The sequence below is a fragment of the Pyrgilauda ruficollis genome, unplaced genomic scaffold (assembly GCF_017590135.1).
Source record: "Pyrgilauda ruficollis isolate IOZ18807 unplaced genomic scaffold, ASM1759013v1 scaffold2, whole genome shotgun sequence".
Classification (NCBI taxonomy): domain Eukaryota; kingdom Metazoa; phylum Chordata; class Aves; order Passeriformes; family Passeridae; genus Pyrgilauda; species Pyrgilauda ruficollis.
In genome coordinates this window covers 27,200,378-27,219,963 of record NW_024519206.1, presented here as the reverse complement: position 1 = coordinate 27,219,963, position 19,586 = coordinate 27,200,378, and the positions used below count along the sequence as shown (strand labels likewise).

The window sequence follows — 19,586 nt, the reverse complement described above, 5'->3', positions numbered from 1 at the left end:
TCTAAATGGCAAAGAAGGGCTATGGTTAGACCCAGACAGACTCACTTTAGCAGCCTGTGTGCGCATCTTCCTAGTAACTGCAGCCACCTTGTCAGACCAATATTCAGTAGAAGCCTTTACCTTATTTAATAGCTCATTAAACAAGTCCCACTTTCTTTTACCAGCTCCTTAGGTGATTTCAACAATCTCCTACATGACCTCTGCATCGGCATTCAACTACACCTGCATGAAGGGAGTAAGTAGGGACCTCCCAGCTATTTTCAGCCCAGTCTTTTAGCCTTGTTATACAGTATGCCACACACCTTGTATTTCCCCATCTAACTTCCCATAGAGCTTTGTTCAGTAAAGTGCTTGGAAAAATCATCACACGGGTACTATACCAATAAAATGCAAAATGAACTTTGACCGCTTTTAGCCTCATCAGTTCAATAAAAATCAGAACAATAGTTCACTTTTTCAGTAAAGAAATCATCTTGTCTAGCAACATGCTTCAGGTTTTGCCAGAACTGCCATTCATCATGTCTTACCCTATTTGACATACATTCTAAGGCTAAGACTTAAATGAGACACGCCTGGTTCTATAAATAAGCAAGACAAACATTGCATTTGATTACCCATTTTTTTTCACAGCTGGCCATTTTAGGAAAGAGGTTGGTAAGAAGCATGGTCAGTTCCTTCATTTAGCCTATGGATGAATGGGCAAAGGTGACTGAATGACCTGCGCTTCTCAATTTATTTCTTCTCCTCTGATGTGTGGTAGTTGGGCATATTCAGTTACTGACCAGTTGCAGGGTAAAGCTGGTCTCTTAAACTGATTGCACGCATGTGTTTCATCTGAGCTGTGGAGCAGAATGTCTTCTCTCTTGATGTGGTTCACAGCATACTCATTATTGTGGTTTATGTGTCTCAGCTGGTAGGCAAGGTCTCAACTACTTTCATTCGCATGCAGGCTCTTCCACCTTCCACAGAAAAACTCTGATCTCTCCCAGTTGCAGGTAATACTACTTCTTATATTGTGCTGTTTCTTTTGGAAGAAATATATTCATATAAAAGTACACATATATGCATGCATCATTAATATGTAAATATATACATTTAAATATGTGTATGGTGGTAAGTGAATGTGGTATGTGAAAGAAATACGTTCTGGGTCAGGGGCTGGAATACTGCATTTTCTGTGTTCACTATTCTGAGTCTCCCCTTACTAGTCTTTCACACTGCTTTTTTTTTTTTTTCCTTTGCTTTTTTTTTTTTTCTTTTTTTCTTTTCTGTGTGTGAATAAAAGCTTAGTTCTCCTTTTAATGGATATATCTAAATTTGACTCTTTTATGTGTAGAAGATATAGTGCACAGACAGTAGCAAAGCAGGGATCCTTCCCAGGCTTTTTTGATTGGGTGTGGCATTGGGGCTGTAAGGGGTTAGAATATAAGATTGGCATTATGAATAAGGAGTTCTGATTTCGTCCCCTGACTACTGAACTTCTTGCAGCTACCTAGTTGTTAAGGAGAAAGTCAGTTTCCAAACAAGTTAATTCTTTAGTTTGTTATTGCCAGCAAAACATGCTGGAGACTAAATTGATAGAGACACCTTTAAAGACCATAGGATGATGAGAAATGATGGCATGTTGGGCACCCATTTGGGATTAAGATGCATGATTGCGCAGAGCCCAAAAGCAGAGCTCCTACATCTGTTTGTGCAGGTAGGAATGCTGTCTGACAAGGGCACAGGATGACGTTTGCGTCACAGAATTGTTGAGTGCAGCTTGAACATACTTGGCAGCATCCCATGACCTTCTCTCCTACTCCGGCTTCTCCCCGATAGCAGAACTGTCTCTGGCCAAAGGTTAATTTTTTCTGATGGCTCCTAAACTTTCTAGATAGAGAATATTGGTGTAGTCTCAAAAAAAGAAACTAAAATAAATAAACTGCAAGCCCTGAATCACGGGAAGAAAGTTTCATTCCCCTCCTGTGCTCTTGTGTGGGCCATTTCAACAGGAGCCCAGAGGATTGCTCAAATCTCCTCTTAAGCTGTAAAAATGTAAAGCTGATTTCCCATTGACTAGCATATTATGCAGTCACTCACACCAGGATAAAGCATTTGGAAAGGCGTGGCATTCTGATTTGGTCCAATTTTTATTTGATTTCTGCTGGTTTTAATGAAATTATATAAGGTTTGAGACAGCGGAGAACTGGAAGGCATGTGTCTGACTATGCCCATCACTGCCTACTACCATGCACAGTAGGAACACTTTCAAAAGTCACTGAGTCTAACTTACTTCACTGTGAATCAACTTCAGGTTCACATGTGGAGGTAGAACGATTAAGGGAGGTAGGAATATTAAGAATAAACTTTGAAATTTAGAAGACCATCATTAGCTATTGTACATTGTCACTAATTGCTTAGCTAGATCAGAAATTTAAGTGAAAAGCATAATTCTGCTGTGATTTATTTTGCCAAGCTAACAGGAGGTGAGCAGAAGCAGTAAATTTTTTGAGCTTCCACAGAGCTGAAATCTCCAGAGAGCACAAGTAGGAGAATATCTGGTTCAATATGTGCATCTATATGGATTTTAAAAATATCTGGAGGAGGCAACCACAATTGAAATGAGAGCTGCAAAAGCTGGAAAGTCATCACTGGTAGGCATTTGTTTTTTTTGGTAGCTGTTGTTGCTTTTGTTTATTTTATTCATTTATTTAAATGTCAACAACAATGCTTTATTTAGTCCATTCCTTGATTATTTGCTTAGTCAAAACTACTAGCAAATTTTCAACATAGGAAGCGGAGGAGCTCTTGTCACAAAGGCTATATGTTGCTATATGTATCCTCACAATACTCGGATAGAAATAGTCCAAGATCAAATGACAGTTGTACAAAAATAGCTTCTGCCCTCCTTAAATTCCTGTGCTAGCTTCTGATACCCTTGTTGTAAAAGCTCCACTGTAAACTCTGGGACTGTTGATGTAGCAGTCTGTAAGATTTCTCTATATGAAAAGGAAAAGGACAGAAAAATACAACCTTTATTTTGGCCTTATCAGCTGTAAAACCCCCACCTTATTTTGTAGAATAATGGTTAGAATCTATTATTTAAATTCCCTCTTTTCAGATCTAATCTTGTTTCCATGGTTAAATCAACTCTTTGTAGGGATTTATGAACATAGAAATTCCACGAAACCTGGGATTCAGAGAGTCAGGGAGGAGAATTAAAATCCTGGAAAGCCTTTGAATACATAGGCAAGTCACATAGATGGAAGGGAAATAAGCGTTTTTAAAGAGGATTTCTGTCAGTGAGGGTGCCGTGTGGAATAATTTTCATCAGATGCATTGGGCAATAAGTGAAGGAATGGTCTCTTTGTTTCAGCTCCAGCTCAAATCAGCAATAGTTGCTATTCTGATCGCAGCTAAGTGTTCGGTGGGAAATGATGTGGAGGTCTCATTCTAGTCTTATGAATAGTTTTTCATTACATGAAACCAGTAATGAACTGAGCAAAAAAGGAAATGGTGGCGGTAATTGTGACGACTGAACCTCCTCTTACTCTGCATTTCAGGACTAAGAGGTACAGGCAGAGCCAGGAGGAGTGTTAGAGCTGAATGGATCAGTACTACAGCTCTTATGTGGGTGACTTGGGTATTTTAGCCAAGAGAGCTGACAATTTAGTACATCCCACAAACATCAAAATCATGGGATGATAAGTGATGATAGCAAACCCTGCTTCAGCCTGATAGCACCTCTGGTTCTGGGTATGACCAACTCTGTGCAAGTCACGATGGTGCTGCCTTGGCCCTGGAGTCACAGCTCTGCCCATGGCAAGCCAGCAAGCTGGCAGTGGGACACCAACAGTGTGGGAGTAATGGGGAGGGGCCAGGCATTTCAAACTGGCAGTAAATGCAGGGATGGGTGAAGATGATGTGATCCATGCTCCCTCTTTCACCTCATGCTGCCAGTGAACTAACAGGGCTTGTGCTTTTGTTGGGATTTTCAGACACATCAGTGCTGGGGTTGGCTCTGAGGGCACACTTTCCCCAGCTCATTACTGAGCTTTGGTCTCTGTGTTTTCAGCTCCCTGTGTGCCTGATAAGGGAGAAGGACGAGGGGTGCCTCACAGTCGAGAGCTGTGGTGCCTCCTGGGGTGGCAGCACAGGGGCTGCTCCCACCTCTGCTCCCCCCATATGTAATCCTTGCAGAACTGTCTGTGTGTGGTGCCAGTTTCCCTTTCTGTAGGGACTCGTTTGTGTTGCTTACATCATATGCTGGATTTAGACGACCTCCAGTGTTACCATGGCAACGGTTTCTTCTTAAGTATAGGTGAGAATGTAAGTTAATTTTAAATAAGGTGAAATGAAGGAGGGGATGAATAAAGATCTCAAAAGCATTTGAAGCCACACATATCTGCCTAATCAGTTTTGTAAGAAATCTAAAGCGAATTCTGCATCCCTGAGGTTGCATCCTTCTCATAACAGGGAAACAAAAAAAGTTCTGGGCATATTTCTTCAGACTGTCACCCCTCAAGGTGGTGGCAGACCTGGGAAGCCTCCATCTCTGTCTCCTCTCCATGTTCCCCACGTACACAGTGCCAAATACTCTGCATGTGGTGGGGTCAGAAGATGAATAAGACTTAGAAACAGCACATCTAGCTGGATGCTTTGAAGATTCATGGAGTGTGGGATTAATGCATTTTTGCTGCTGCCTCTGGTTGTTATGAGGAGAGGCCAACATGCTGTCCTTTATTTTGCATCCTGAACTCTGCCCTCTGTGGTATCCTTAAAATCTTAAGCCAATTCTTAAAAATATCTTGTGTGTATAAATCTCTATATGTTTATTTGTATGCATATTTATTGTGTTCATACATTGGAAACTAAAAAAAAAAAAAAAACAAAACAAAACAAAAACCAACAAACAAAGATGCTAAAATAAAATACTTTTTATAGTAAAATTACCTGGGAAAAAAAAAAAAAAGCATCTGTACTTGATAAAGCAGCAGAACGAAGAGCACTGCTCAAGCATTAGCGAATTGCCCCTGTGGAGCTGGGTTTCTCTGTATCTCCACTTATCACTATTGTGTGAGAGTACCTAATCCATTAAAGAAGCATCAAGGTAATGGGAAGAGATCCAGAAACCCCCTTAAACATTCACCTAGTTAGTTAATGCACTGTGATCCACATTTTCTAAGAGTTGCCTTCTTAATGTACACAATTTAGAGCTGAAGAGTGGGCAACTTCAGGAAAAGCAGAGTGTGGTTGCTGCAAACCCGTTTGTGGCAGCAGCCATGCTCTCCAGAGTGGCCTGACACCACCAGTGCAGGTTGACTCTTCTCAGATCTGAGTAGCAACAGGACGCTATTTAAATTATTCTCCTAAACAGTTGCCTGGTAACCAGTTCTTGTAAAACTTTTGGTGGCACTATTAGCACGAGTACTTGTGCTCAAGTGTTTGTCCCTTTCACTTATCTGGAGGTGACAGACCCACAAGCAGAAATAAGAGTGCTACTGCTCCCTGGCTTGTTCATGGCCATGCATTTGCAAAGCAGTAAGACACAAGAGACTGAGGAAAAATTGTACTCATTAATACTCATTAATAAACTGCATAGTCTTTTAACATTTTCCCTTCTTTTTTTCTGATTTTCAGGATTTCTTTTTTCACTACTTATCTCCATTTCATTTGTTTGTTTTTTCACTTTCCTGCTGTTGCTCAGCCCATGAAAAAAACTCTTTTCTGGAGTTTGAAAAAGCAAACTTCCAACACATGAGGTCTACAGTACTATAGAAGAGATGTGTAATGTTATGGATCACTTGTAAAGATGTTTCTAACTTTCTACTTCACATTTCTTCAGTTGTGTTTGGTCAACTGATTTATGCTAGCTTTGTGTAGGTGATCCTATATCCTATATCCTATCTGTGCAGAAGGTTTAATTAATTAGAGTACTGTGTGATGTTAAGCCAGCCACAGTTAAAAATCACGAGATAGGAAATGAGGTGGCTATGGACATAATGGTTCCTAGATTTCTAAAACCACCTAGATTAGAGGGAATGGTCATGTGGGTTGGGTTCCCCTGACCTTGCAGCCTGAATCTGGGCTGCTCATCTGTGGGGAGCAGGTAGTTTATTGAGTGCCCTACAAAAAGAGAGGGTGCTCAGCATTGTGTTCATGTGGTATATGTTGTAGCAGGTATTCTGCCAGCCTAAGCAGTCAGGCAACTGGAATAGCAAAAATCCTAGTGGAAGGAGGTTCTTTGTGTAGCTAATGTCTTATAAAATAGAACCTGAAGGAAGGAAAGTAAAGCAATGGTGGGACAAATGAAGTAGAAGTCCCAAACACCAAGACTGATGGGAAGGAGTAACACTGAATGTCAAACAGAAGCCATGATGTCATTTCCATGGAAGTACAGAGAGGTCTGTTATGTGGCACTGACAATGTGAAAGCCATTGGCAATGCTGCCTCAAGTGTGTCTTGCCTAGGAAGGACAATATGAGGATTGTGTGGTGTCCAGCATATTTCCATCTGCTTAATGCGTGTGTCCAGGTGCAGGGCTAGAGTTACACTACAACAGCTGTCCTCTTAACCATAGGAAGAGAAGGGGAACTCAGCTATGTGTGATTGGCCAATCAGACAGTTCTCTAAAGGACACAATTGGGAGTTTCTTCTTTACCTGTGCTAAGTATGTGTCAGGAAAGAAAGGCAGCAGTGAGGAGTTTCAAAAGTGTGAGTAGGGATCTCTGATGGCATCTGTCAATTGCTTCCAACTCTTTGGCAAAGGGGGACTAAGAAAAGCATGCCTGGTGTAAACTAAAACATGATATCCAGCAGTCTACAGCTACAACAGAAAATCTGAGTCTACTGATAGCTGCTAACATCTGCTGTATTTATTGCTAACTCCCCCAAAAGGCCCCAAGGGGACTTTTTATTACATTCATGATTGCTTACATTTAACAGTGCTTTCAATGTTAGTCACCCTTGCCACTTCTTATACACAAAATCTAGTACTTACAGGATATGTAAGGGCCTTAGGCAATTTTCTCTCACTGTGCTGGAGTGTACCTCTCTTCTAAGCAAAGGCTACATAAGATGGAAAGAAGTCAAACTCCTTGATTTTTGCTTGCTTTTGTTGGTAAATCATATAATAATATAGCATAAACTGAAACCATATCTTTTCCTCCAAAGACGGCCATCTCAGACTACAGAAATTACTTTGCCTATGGATTGTATTTGAGGGAGGATAAAATTAATGGGAAAATGGAGTCTGCTGGGTGAGCCTGGTGGCCTTGATGGCCTCCAGCCCAGGAAAGGAGCACAGACAAGAATGGCAGCTAGGAAGAAACAAAGAGCAGCAGTCCTTAGGGGTGAGGGATGAATATCTGCATTAGGAAGAAAAAGGAGTCATAACTGCCATTTTAGTCAATGAAGGGAGAATTGAATGGTTTTGGAATGAAGGCCCCATAGAGAAAGGCTCAAGCATCATTCAGAGACATATTTTAGTGTAGGAAGCAATAAAAAAAGAAAAAAAAAAGCTAAAGAGGAACACCAAACCTTTCAGAAAGAGAGAGAAAAAAAGCACCCAATTTAAAGTTTGTGTTTCTAAAATGTTTGCCTGCTTATTGCAAGGGAAGAGAAGATTTCCTCTGCTAATGTATGTTTTGCTATTTGCTGGAATGAGCTATTCAAAAGCACTGTTATAGTGTCAGACTATAGTCTTTGGGCCACGTGGTATCTTTCCTCTGCAGTAATTTATTCCATGTGTAGGATTTTGGAAGGATAGAGGAGCTTATTCAATAATTTCCACACCACCTCTTTCATTACAGTGTGAAGAGATGGAGGGCAGAGATCATCTCAAATCTGTAGGAAGTGTCTGTATCTTAAAACTAGTCACAGAATAGGAAGTGAAACATCTACCGAAATATTAATGAATTGGGCAAGGTGTAGTTTACCAAGAAAGTAAATCAACAGAAGCATGTGAAGCCAGGAACTGCAGCTCTTCTAAACTGTATAGTGACTCTCATGGATGTAAAGTAAAATATTGATTCAAACCAATAGATTTTGTTCAGGTAATTCTCAGGATGTAATGGTGCAGAAAAACATAAGTAAATTCTCATTTGGTGTTTGAAGCAGGACAGCATTAGTGTTTATGCCAAATTATGCAATAGAGAATTTTCACAACTGAAAGTCCACCTAGAGAAAGTGTTTTCCTGAGGAAGAGATCTGTTTAATTTTTTGATACTACTTCTTCCCTTTATTTTTGTTGAGCTGTCACAGGGTCCAGCTTCATTACAGCTTTGCGCTATGCAGGAGTCTGGTGCCTCAAACAACCATTTTTGTAGCATTTCCCTACCATTACCCAGGAACACTAATTTGCATCCAGAATTGGAATGTACTTTTGCCTTTAATTCCTGAATGATAATAGCCTTCTAAGTGTATTATGTATTTTCTTTCCTGTGGAAGGATTACATGTCATACCAAAGAGGCAAAACACCTCTCAGACTGTTGGAAAAGGTAGTTTGGGAATAATGTCTGGAGTCTACCCTACTGGTGAGTCCCTATTGCATTGGACAGAGGGGAATTCCTTTTTCTCTGAATGTTCCTGCTCTTCTTGGCTCTGAGTCCATGAGGAAATTCACACATACTACTCCAATATTGAGCTAATTTCCATGGATCAATGCAACCCTCCCTTGCACATTTTAGATGTGCTTCATATTAAAGAACTTGCAGCAATAATGTGTTTTTCCTGGGGGACTGCTGACAGCCTGGACTAATTGTAAGCTTCCTTTGCAATATTTAAGACAGGAATTCACCTTTCATGCCAGTGGAATTAGGAAGTGTCTCCTTATGGGTCAGCAGAAATTATTCACCAGCTTTAAGGGAGATTGTAATTCTTTTGGACAGAGAGACAGAGGCACTTGCCTCATTGTACAAGGTCAGAGATCTTGCCCACCCTATTCTGTGTTGTTGAGCTGTTCTTCTCAGTGGGGTTAACAGTGACTGATCTAGACTTGTTTTAATTTTGTGGAGGAATTGAACTTCATTTTCTTCTCTCTGATTGTTTAGATCATGCATCCCCTTTCAAATAGCCTTTCCATTTGTAGAGTACTGCCAGGTCCATTACAACATTCTTTCACTCTGTTTGCTTCTCTATATCCAAGGTGCAGGGAAAAGGTTTTGATTTTTTATGCGTTATTTGTTGGAGCAGTTCAGACTGTGTGAATTGCACACTTAGTCCCCATGACTCATCTCTGGTTTGCAGCGGTCTGTCAGAGATAGCAGTGCTGCCACCATTCTAGCTTTCCTTTAGTGTTTGCTGGACACTTCCTTACTCAGGCCCCTGAAGATACTTGTCTTTCCATCTTGCAGTCTTTTATTGTTTATATTCCTTTGTCCATAACCCTTCCTGGCTTCAAGGAATATACCTGTATGACCTGAAAAGCAAGAAGGGAGTTGAAGAATAGCTCACCAAGAGAAATAGAAATAGAAAAACAAATAGAAAAACTGGGGAGGCATTTATTCTCTGTCCCTACTTGCTGACATTTGAGTCCTGCAAGACTCAGGGCAGGTGTCTTGAAGAAGCTCAAATTACTGTCTGAATGATACAGTAGACTGGATACTAAATAAAGCTGGCTCCTTATACCACTGGCACCAGTCCTGACACTTCATCTGCAAAAACAGAGCAAAGTATCTAGTGAAGCAGGTGAGCTTTCTTTTCTCTTGGCCTGCTCCCTCCTTACCAGAGATCAGAAAATCAGGGAGGAATTTAAATACCAAAGATCTGACAGTAAAATAAAAGCCTGAATAAAAATGCATATGTTATTTTGAAAATTACAGCCACGAGCTGATCAAAGGCTGGCCTCAATCTGAAACCAAAATCAGTGAGCCTGGACAAGCCTTCAATGACTCCTTACTCCAGTGTGGTCCCAGCTGCTTTTCATATTCCGCTCTGGTCTTTCCTGTCACCATCAGCAAGGATTGCTAGGATGTCAGAAAGAAGTGAAACCTACAGCATTGCAAAGCCTGTCAAACCTCAGGCGCATGGCACTGGGGTTTACAGTGTATGACATGTTTTGGTCAGGGAACTCAAAAACACGCGGAAAAAATGCCCCCACACTGAAAACTGAGTTAGAGAAAATTAAAAAATTGGGTGAGGTTCTCTTATGCAATAATGTATCTGCAATCTCTTTTTGAGAAGAGATGGGTGGGAACTGGTTGTTTTTATATCCAAATGTATATGAATCCAATTCTGTGAACTTATTTTTTTGCCTTTTCCCCTTAAAAATCCCAGAGAGAATGGATGAAAAAAGTGGTGAGAAGCTAAAGAAATGAAATTTCAGAAGGAGAGCTGGGTAGAGAAGAGCTTGTGCACAGTGTTTTTTCCTGATTTTTTTTTTTTTCATGTGATGTATTAAAGGAAATGGAAATTGAGATGAAAATTTGGTTTGAAAATGGATAATCAAAACTATGCATTCCCAGAATGCATCAAAACGAAATGTCCTCAAAATCAAAATCAACATGGTTCTGTCCTACATTAAGCTGTCCACAAACTGGCAATTCCTGGGGGAAAAAAACCCAAAAAAAACAAAAAGAGAAAAAGGAAAAAAAAAAGAAAAAAGAAAAGAAAAAAGCAGCTTGTTTTGTGATTCCGTAAGGTTTCCAAAGCTGCTGGGTGAATTATCCAGCTGTCAGATTCATGTTTGTGCTTCATCTGCATCAAAATTTTGTGCTAGCATGGCACCTTGAGCAGAACACAAGCATTTCCCTCCCTGGTGCTCTTTCTCCCCAGTTTCCATGGGAGGCAACTAAGACGGATGGATCAGAAGACAGCTAAGGCATGGCAGCTGCCAGATCCCTGATGTGATCTGGTGCGCATCTTGACTGCAGTGTAAAAGATGTGACAGAGAGTTCCATACTTGAGTGCCTCGATTATCAGAAGGTGCAGATTTAAAATTACAGTGCTGAGCTGAACAATTACAATAACAAGGGAACATAAATTTTGGTTGTAAATGAGCACTATAGCTCATGATATCAAATTGGAGGAGAAATACCTTTATGCCTTGAGATGGAAGGCAGCAGAGGTGGGATGGGTTGTCTTCCGGACTCAGCTGAGACATAAGGGGAAGAAACGTCTCCAATCCCTAGTCTCACAGAGGGGAGAGCCCTGACATGCCTTTATTTTGTCATCATGGGCAAATAATGTATGGGATCAGTGAGCTTAAAGCATATAACTCAAGTTATAACTCAAGCACTGTCACTCACTAAAGACCATTCATATTAGAAATCCACACAAATACCTTTTCAGCTGTGAGCTGAGGATTTTTTAATACAAGTCTAGGCTAAAGCTCAGCAGATCCTGACATATTTATACTCCCCACACAAATCTGATCTTTTTGTGTGGTCATCTGGTTGCCTTGTGCGGCTCAAGATTTATGTCACATGTATCTGCCTTCACCTTGATCTACACTAACTGGTGTGAATTAACTCAGCAATGAAGACATATCCTTGGAGTTAAAAATTGTGGTGAGGAAAGATCAAACCAAGCTACAAAAAATACTAGGAGCTAAAACTAACCATTGTGTATTAATTCCAGATGCTCTGAAGTAAAGGCTAAGGATTAAAAGAAATAATGGCAGTTCTGCAGGAAACTGCTCTGAGAATGCAGCCAGAACACATCTGCCACAGTCTTCATGGTTTTTTTGGTTTTTTTTAGATTCCCCCAGGGGATCACCTAAGCCCACAGTCTCAAGCTTAAACTTGGTAGTAAAGCTAAAAAAAGCTTAGCAAATAGCTTGTGATTGATGACAAAAAAGGGAAACAGAAGTGTCAGTCATTTATTACACAAACAAAATGAAAAAATTAACTGCTATATCATGTTGTTTTCTCATTTGCATTTTAGATTTTAGGCATCAGAGAGGAGTTACTGACAGGAACAGGGGCAAGAGATTAGAAGTTTTCATAAATGGTAGCTGCTGTCTTTCCTTTGTTGCTATTGGGTGAAATCCTGATGCTATGAAAGTTAATGAAAATTTTGCTACTGACCTGAGTGGGGCCAAAAAAATTCAGTTCTAAAAACCTGGTTATCTGCTACTCTTTGATTCAACTCTTTCATTGCTGCTACTGTTTCTAAATGAAAGCCATGTATTGCCATAGATCTATAAAATTCTGGTTTTTCTTTTTCTGTAGTCCTGATCCTGATGTCCCATATATCAATCTGCATGGTATATCTCATTCTAAAAGAAATATTTTCTTTTAATTCCATGCTTTCTGACACTGAGACTGATAACATCCGCTGCACACATGGTAGAACTTCTTGTCTTTTTTACCAGAATAGATGTTCCAATAGGATCTTCCATGATGATTCAGCTCGTTGTTCTGCACTGTCTAAAATACAGTGGATATTTCAATTAAAATGTTGCAGCTAGGAAGCTTTGTGACCTCACTTCTGAGCAATTCATGTCAGATTTGTTTGACAGAACCAGTTTGACATTGCATTCATTCTAGAGTGCATGGAAATTCAATTATGTGTCAAAGTTTCTGAAATCTTCAGGGACTTCAGGGCAATCAGTATTAGACAGGCACTATACTGTTTTGTCCTCCAGATCTTTATCTAGACAGGCAAATCTAGCATTTTCTCAGTTTTCTCTCTGTCAAGTAAATGTAGTTAAAAAATTGTGATGAGCATTTTTTTGTATAGCTTACTATTCAAAGAAAATCTCTTTGAAGACATTTGTCTCTGATAGTACCATCTAAAATAAAGGATGCAAAATTATTTGTTTAAAAGATATTGGAAGTAATTTTTACAGCTCCCACAACTGAGTTATATCAGGGAATAGGTTACATGTAGTATTATAAGTCCATTATCCTTTTCAGAAAACCAAATCTGTTGGGTAAGAAAAACTGTCAATATATATTTTAAGTGGAATCTAGATGTTCATTTCACTTGCCTATTTGAAAAATCACAAAACTGTTACAGAAAATTGAGTGGTTTTCTCTCCTTAAAATCCAATGGTCTCCCAGTCTCCAAAATTCTTTTAGCAACCAGATCTTTACTTTCACACATTCTCCCAATTAACATTTCACATACTTGTTGAAAACAGATTATTAATCTTTCTATAATGGAAGTATAAATGTAATTTCTAAATATATTTGTATTTCCTATTTAATATAGAAATACAAGAATTAATTATATGTTGAATGATTTTAAAATCAGGACCTGATAATTCCTCATTTTTTTGATTGGCACTTTACTCTCTCTCTATGTCATTATGCTATACAAAAGCAGAAAATATATCTGAGGCTATATTCTGGTAGGCATTACCACTCCTCACCCTCAGTGATCTTATTCTCTAAACTGTTTGCCAAAGGACTCTAAGACTAGAGAGTGGAGGCAGAAGTTTCAAGCAACTATTCTGGGCATAAGAGTTGAATCTTGAAAGCTACAGTGCATATGGATAAAAACTAACTTTCTGTACCTAGTACTTTTGCAAGGGAAGGTTTTACCAATCTGGTTGGTATTGCAAATAATTAACGTATTGGAATTGCAGATAGATTTTTTTTCCTTTCTTTTCCTTTTTTTTTTTTTTTTCTGATTTACTAACTTCACATTTTTGTATTGGTTTTGTCTAGAGAAAAGGATGCAGTACAGTATAGGGATCCTGAATGATTTAGGTATCACTTGTTCAAGCTTAACTAATCATTTGAAGCTATAAAGACATTTGTAGCTGTTCTTTATGCATAGGTAGACACTCTGTGGTGCCCTACTGGTCAAAGAACATTGAAATTCCAGGTAATAACAAGAAAAGATTTTGTTGTTATTTGCAATCCTCAGTATCTTTTAAGACCATTACAACATGCAAACTTGTCTTTTAGTCAGTGAAGAAGGCACAGAAACATCTGTTATCTCAGGATATCCATTGAACCATTATTGGGCTGGGGTTTTTTTCCCTTTCATCCTGCACTGGCCCTTTCAAGTGCTGCACATCAACACAGATGCTCTGGTTTCAAAGAAGCGGTACCAAGCAGCAGTGAAGGAAGGCTTCACCTTATTCTCTATTCTTCCTTTCCCTTTCAGTTCATCGTTTTATTTCTTCTTTCAAGAGATGAGAAGCCTAAGTCTGACAGATGGATGCCTTTTTTCCTTTAATCTTTTTTGAAAATTCCCTTTCCTAAGAAGTAAATTACGGTCACGACACTTGTTTTGCATTGCTGGTTTTGAGCTACTGAGACCTCATGTAAGTGGTAAGAGGCCATCTTCTGCCTACACACAATCAAAGTCAGCACAAATTCCTAAATTCAAATGTGGATTAGCATGTTCAGATCTACGCTTGCTCTCAGTGTAATCCATAAAATGTGTTGCTAGCTTCAGTAAGTCTGTTCATTTTTAGGGAAAGTGGTTCATTTCAGGGAGATGAGAATCTGGTCCTGAGTGTTTCATTGCTTCCTGTGAGTTGCAGTTTACAGCGAGGCGTGTTATATCACTTCTGCTTATAGCAGAACCTGCACAGCTCGCTGTGCTGACAAAGAAATGTCTCCACCTGCCATTTGAAACGTGCTGATATTATGGACTGTTGCAAACCCACTCTGCAGCTCAGTGTGATTGGCAGCCACCGCTTGGAGGCTACGAGAACGGGGATGCGAGAGGTCAAACGGAGCCGTGCTAGCAGAAAGCTGGCACACTCCCTCCTTGCTCAGGGCAGGAATCTCCTCCCTTCCCTGCGCTGGGAAGCGGGGAGCACTGCTGAGCAGTGAGCAAACAGATGGAGCATGTTCTTAACCTCCATGCTGCTCCACCAGACTCATAAAAGACATTCACCCTCCCACTAAATGAGTAAATGAGTGGTTGATTGATGACTCAGAAATTTATTTATTCAGACTTCTATTTAGCTGCAGCTACACAACAGCTTTCTGAACTTGGAGAAAATCAAACAATTTAATTCCCTGTGGGTTCAAAAGTGCAAGATGGCAACAGACAGGTTGCAATATGCTTTTCCCTTTCAAAAGTAGTAGAAGAGGAGCTTCAGGGTGAAAATTTCCTTGTTGGTGGAATCTGTAATGATTTCCCTCTGGAATGATTTTTGGTTTTCTGTACTAGGGTGTGCTGTAGCATGATGTCTCCAACTTGATGCATGTGTTTTACTCAATTTCTTAATTATTTTTGTTTATGAAGCAAGCAGAGTCAGTTTACCTCAACAGCTGTGTCTAAGTAGATTTGAGGTTTGTATCCAGCTTGAAAGAATACATGGTTCTGTTCAGGTGTTTATTGCGGAAACATGTACCAACTCACAAATATGTATTTGTCTTAAACTGAGAACAGTACTTCCAGTTACTTTTGTTGTATTAACTGTGACATGGACCCTGATAGATCATTTTAGTTTAAATAAAAGCTTCACTGTAAATATTGCTGAAACACAGCTGTTTATATATTACACAGGGCTATGTCTTACATAGAATCTATAAAAAACTCTGAGATGGAAAGGTGCGCATGTGTTCGTGTATGTGCATATATGATATGCATTTCTGTTGCCAGTTACAGCTAAAGTAAGTATCAGATGGTATTTATTACTTAATTTCCTGTCATATAAATGCCTTTTTAGGTATTTCAGAAATCGAGATTATTTAAAAATTGCATATAATTTGTATTTACTGAGATTTCTGATAAGACTCACAATAGGATCCCAAATTAAAAAAAAAAAAAAAAAAAAAAAAAGGAAACAAAAGTACTTGTGATTTTGTAGTTCTGATATGCATTTTAATAGATGCATTTTGGAGTGGTGGATAGAAATTATGTCCAGTTTTTATGAAACAGCCCATCTACCTGGACTTTGGAGGGCACCCTTTTTGCAGCTCTAGAAGGACCAGAAACGTCCTTAGTGAAAAAAAAGTTCATTCTCTTTTGCTCAGTGTTTCCTTTCTGGTGAGTGTCTGTGGTGTTGACTGCTGTAATTTTGATTCAGCAGCATTATTACAGATGCGTAGAAATCTGTTAATGCTTCTTGCTTTCATGTGCCTTGACAGGAGTGAGGTCAGGTGGCTCACCCTCTTGCGGAGCTAAGTCTGCATCATCACAGACCTCCAAAATGGGACCTTCCTCACAGAGATCTGACTTTGCTGCTAGCTGGCCTGAGATAAGGTGGTCTTGGTACTCTTCTGTTTGTTGTGCAATCCCAGAATAAATAATTTTCAAAATTTACACCACCTCTGTAAACATTCTTCTCATATATCTCTTCATGCCAGCATGTGGGATCTCTGCAGGAAAGGATGTCTCTATTTTCTCTTATTATCCAGCCACAGGAGAAAGTCACTGTAAATTTTTCTTCCCTTCCTCTGTCCCTTCTTCTGTGCTAATAACTGATTTGCTTCGTGGGTCTGGATTGCAACTGCACCTTCCCACCAAAAACAAAGTCACAGCATAGAAACCTGAAATATTTGAACATGGAAGTGTTTTGTGTAAAGGAGATGCTGGTTCAAGATTATTTATACCCAGGAGTGCAATCAAATTCTCCTTCAACAGGCTAGGAGAGGATTCATGGGGTAGCTCACATTACTGTGGCACTAGCTCCATCATATCTGCCCCAAAAGTCTCAGCACACAGTTCAGTGCAAGAAACAAGAAATCCGTGCAGTCAGTACCTATGGACGACATTGCAGACTGACCTCCTTGAAACTAGATTGTCCCAACTTAATACTGAATCCGTGAGAAAAAGTGGAGTCAAAATAATAGTTTAGAGAGCTACTTCATAGGTAACATTCACTCATTCTTGTTTTAATTACATTTGTAATATTTCCTTCAGATTTGTTGCAGTACAGAAGCTGTGGGTAAGCAGAAGAGACTTTTTTCTCCTCAGAGGAAAGACAAGGACAGGTCAAAAAGTGATGTGTCATTTCAGTTTGATAGTGGAAACTTGATCCAATGAGCCAACAGGAGTTTAGTTATGAAATTTAGTGGGATGAAAGCTTCAGCACGTGGCAGACCAATGCTTGGCCCATCATCCTATGCGTGGAAGGTGAATGAAACATTGAGAATGAGAAGAGAAATCCAAGTGCCTAAGAATCTTTGGCTTCTCCTGGCATATGTTAGTTGATTGCTCAATTAGGTCAATGTCTTCGTCACTCTATTACTAAGTATAGGTTGTTGTTCTTTGGTTACGTGAACTAGTTGTTCTTTAATGGATTCTCACTAACAGCTGTGGCTGGAAAGCTGCCTGATGGAAAAGGATCAGGCCTGCTGGTTGACAGCTAGCTGGACATGAGCCAGCATGTGCCCAGGTGGCCACGAAGGTCAGTGGCATCCTGACTTGTATCAGCAATAGTGTGGCCAGCAGGACCAGGACAGTGATCATCCATCTGTGCTTGGCACTGGTGAGGCTGCATCTTAAACACTGTGTTCAGTTTTGGACACCTCTCTACAAGAGAGACATTGAGGGCCTGGAACACATCCAGAGAAAGGCAAGAGAGCTGGAGAAGGGTCTGGAGCACAAATCTGATGAGGAGAGGCTGAAAGAGTTGGATGTGTTTAGGCTGGAGAAAAGGAGGCTCAGGAGGGATCTTATTGCTCTCTACAACCTTCTAAAGTAAGGCTGCAGCCAGATGGGGGGGTCAGTCTCTTCTCCCAGGTGACATGATGAGAAGAAACAACCTCAAATTGTGCCAGGGGAGCTTTAGATTGGATACTAGAAAAAAAGTCTTCCCTGAAAGGGTTGCCAAGGTTCCTTGGAAAAGGTTCCTTGGAAAAGGCTACCCCAACAGGGAAGGGGTTGGGTCACCACGCCTGGTGGTATTTAACAGATGTGTAGATGCAGCACCTGGGGACACAGTTGCATGGTAGACTAGGCACTGTTAAATTTAGAGCTGAACTCAATAATCTTAGAGGTCTTTTTCAACCTAAGCAATTCTATGACTCTATGAAATTATTGTAGGCAGGCTGTATAGCAACCTTATCTCTCTAACTGTGAGCACTCAAGGTCTTCATCCTCAGGTTTCAGTAGGAATAGCATCTTGGAGTCCGGGATCTAAAAGCATCCCCAATTTTCCTCTGAACTCCTGAAGTCGTGGAATCCCATAATGAACGTTTTCATCAGGCTGATTCCCCCATACTCAGAAATTGTATCCTCAACAGCTTCAGAGTGCTCAATTCACGCAGCTTGCTTCTTCACTCACTCTTCCTTTCTCTTATTTCTTTTTAGTTTTTTTAAGTAAGAGGGGGAAAAATGGGGCAATCTTGAATGTTTCTTAAAATACATTGCAGCAGTTGTCAGCTGTTTAACGATAGGAATACTTCCTATTAGTTTCCAGGATTTTAACTTCACTTTTGCTCCTTGGAAAAATACTTTTTTGGGAAAAATATGAATATGTCAAGATCGTAAATCTCTGTGGTTTTGATTTTAAGAAGCATTTTCCACGTGGGAACTCTTTTCTGTAGTTTTGTTTGTTTGCTATATTCTGTCTTCTCTATATGGGTGCTTTAGACTTTGAGTTAATACCAACTGTATAGCACAGAATACATTTGATGCCAAAGTAATATCAATGGTTTGAAGGTAAACTCCCCCACACCTCCAGTTCATAGGTACTTAATAATGGGCCATGAAGCTTGAGCATGCTGTGATGTGATCTGCCCACAGCTTCATGGAGTGTCCTCTTCAAACTACATTGACTTGTAGCTCCAGATCTTTCAAGAAATGATGTCAGCCTCTAAACACAGAGCCAGGTTGGCATTGGGCTGTAGGGGCATAGCCAATCTGTTTTCCATATTGTTCTCTTGGCTTTCATACAATCACGAATAATCTGTTCAAGACAGTTTGAAAACCTCAGACCAAGCAGGATGCACTTTGTATCCTTAAAGTCACTTTTTACATTTGCATAGGCCTCATGCCCAGTGAGGAATCTGTAAATATGAGAGGGAGAAAAGAGAGAGATCTCACAGAAAACAGTTACGTGATTTAATTTCTTTATATTACACTGCTGAAACCATGACTGAAGACTGTGATTTGTCCACTGACATATGCATGCAATTTTTCCTGAGATGCAGGAAACAAATCTGTCAGCCTCCTGATGAGCATTACAGAGAGAAAGACACCCAGGATAATTTAATTAGACCCCAAGAAATAACCCAAACTGAAGGACATTTTCTGGTTGTCAGAAACTAAATCCATCTTTAAAACAGGCAAAACCACCACCCTGGTTCAGAGACTTCCCTGCTCTCTGATCACCTCTGAATTGCTTTTCCTCTATGATGCTTAAAGTTCCTTGACCCTTCCTGGAGATTTTCTTCAGGATCCTCAGCTGTGTTAGACCCATAGTACCCCCAGATGACTGAGGAAAAAACTGACCTCTTGCTATAGTCCGAAGTGCTATAAGGAATGAAGGAATGATCCAGGTCCAAAGAGTAATTTAGAGCTGCTCCAACATGTCTAGATTACCCTGACCTGCACTAAGCAGTGAGGAACTGATGATGAATGGCTGATCCTTTCTCATTTTCTATACAGTTCACAGCTCTGGAATAAAGTGTGATGATGCTTTGGTAAGTTATGGATTATTTGCAGATTTTTCTTGTTTTGGTTCCTCCCACTTCCCCCCCCCCCCCCCCCCCTCTCTTTTTTTTTCCCCCTCGGGGGGGGGTTT

General features: G+C 40.1%; 1 long non-coding RNA gene across 4 annotated transcripts in view; it reads left to right on the top strand.

Annotated features, from left to right (window-relative positions):
* Positions 1-705: 705 nt before the first annotated feature.
* Positions 706-19,586, top strand: part of LOC121353002 — a 44,338-nt gene continuing 25,457 nt past the window's right edge. For all 4 annotated transcript variants that reach the window (XR_005955022.1, XR_005955024.1, XR_005955021.1 and 1 more), the window contains exon 1: positions 706-995. This is a non-coding gene — a long non-coding RNA (uncharacterized LOC121353002). The remainder of the gene's footprint in view (positions 996-19,586) is intronic.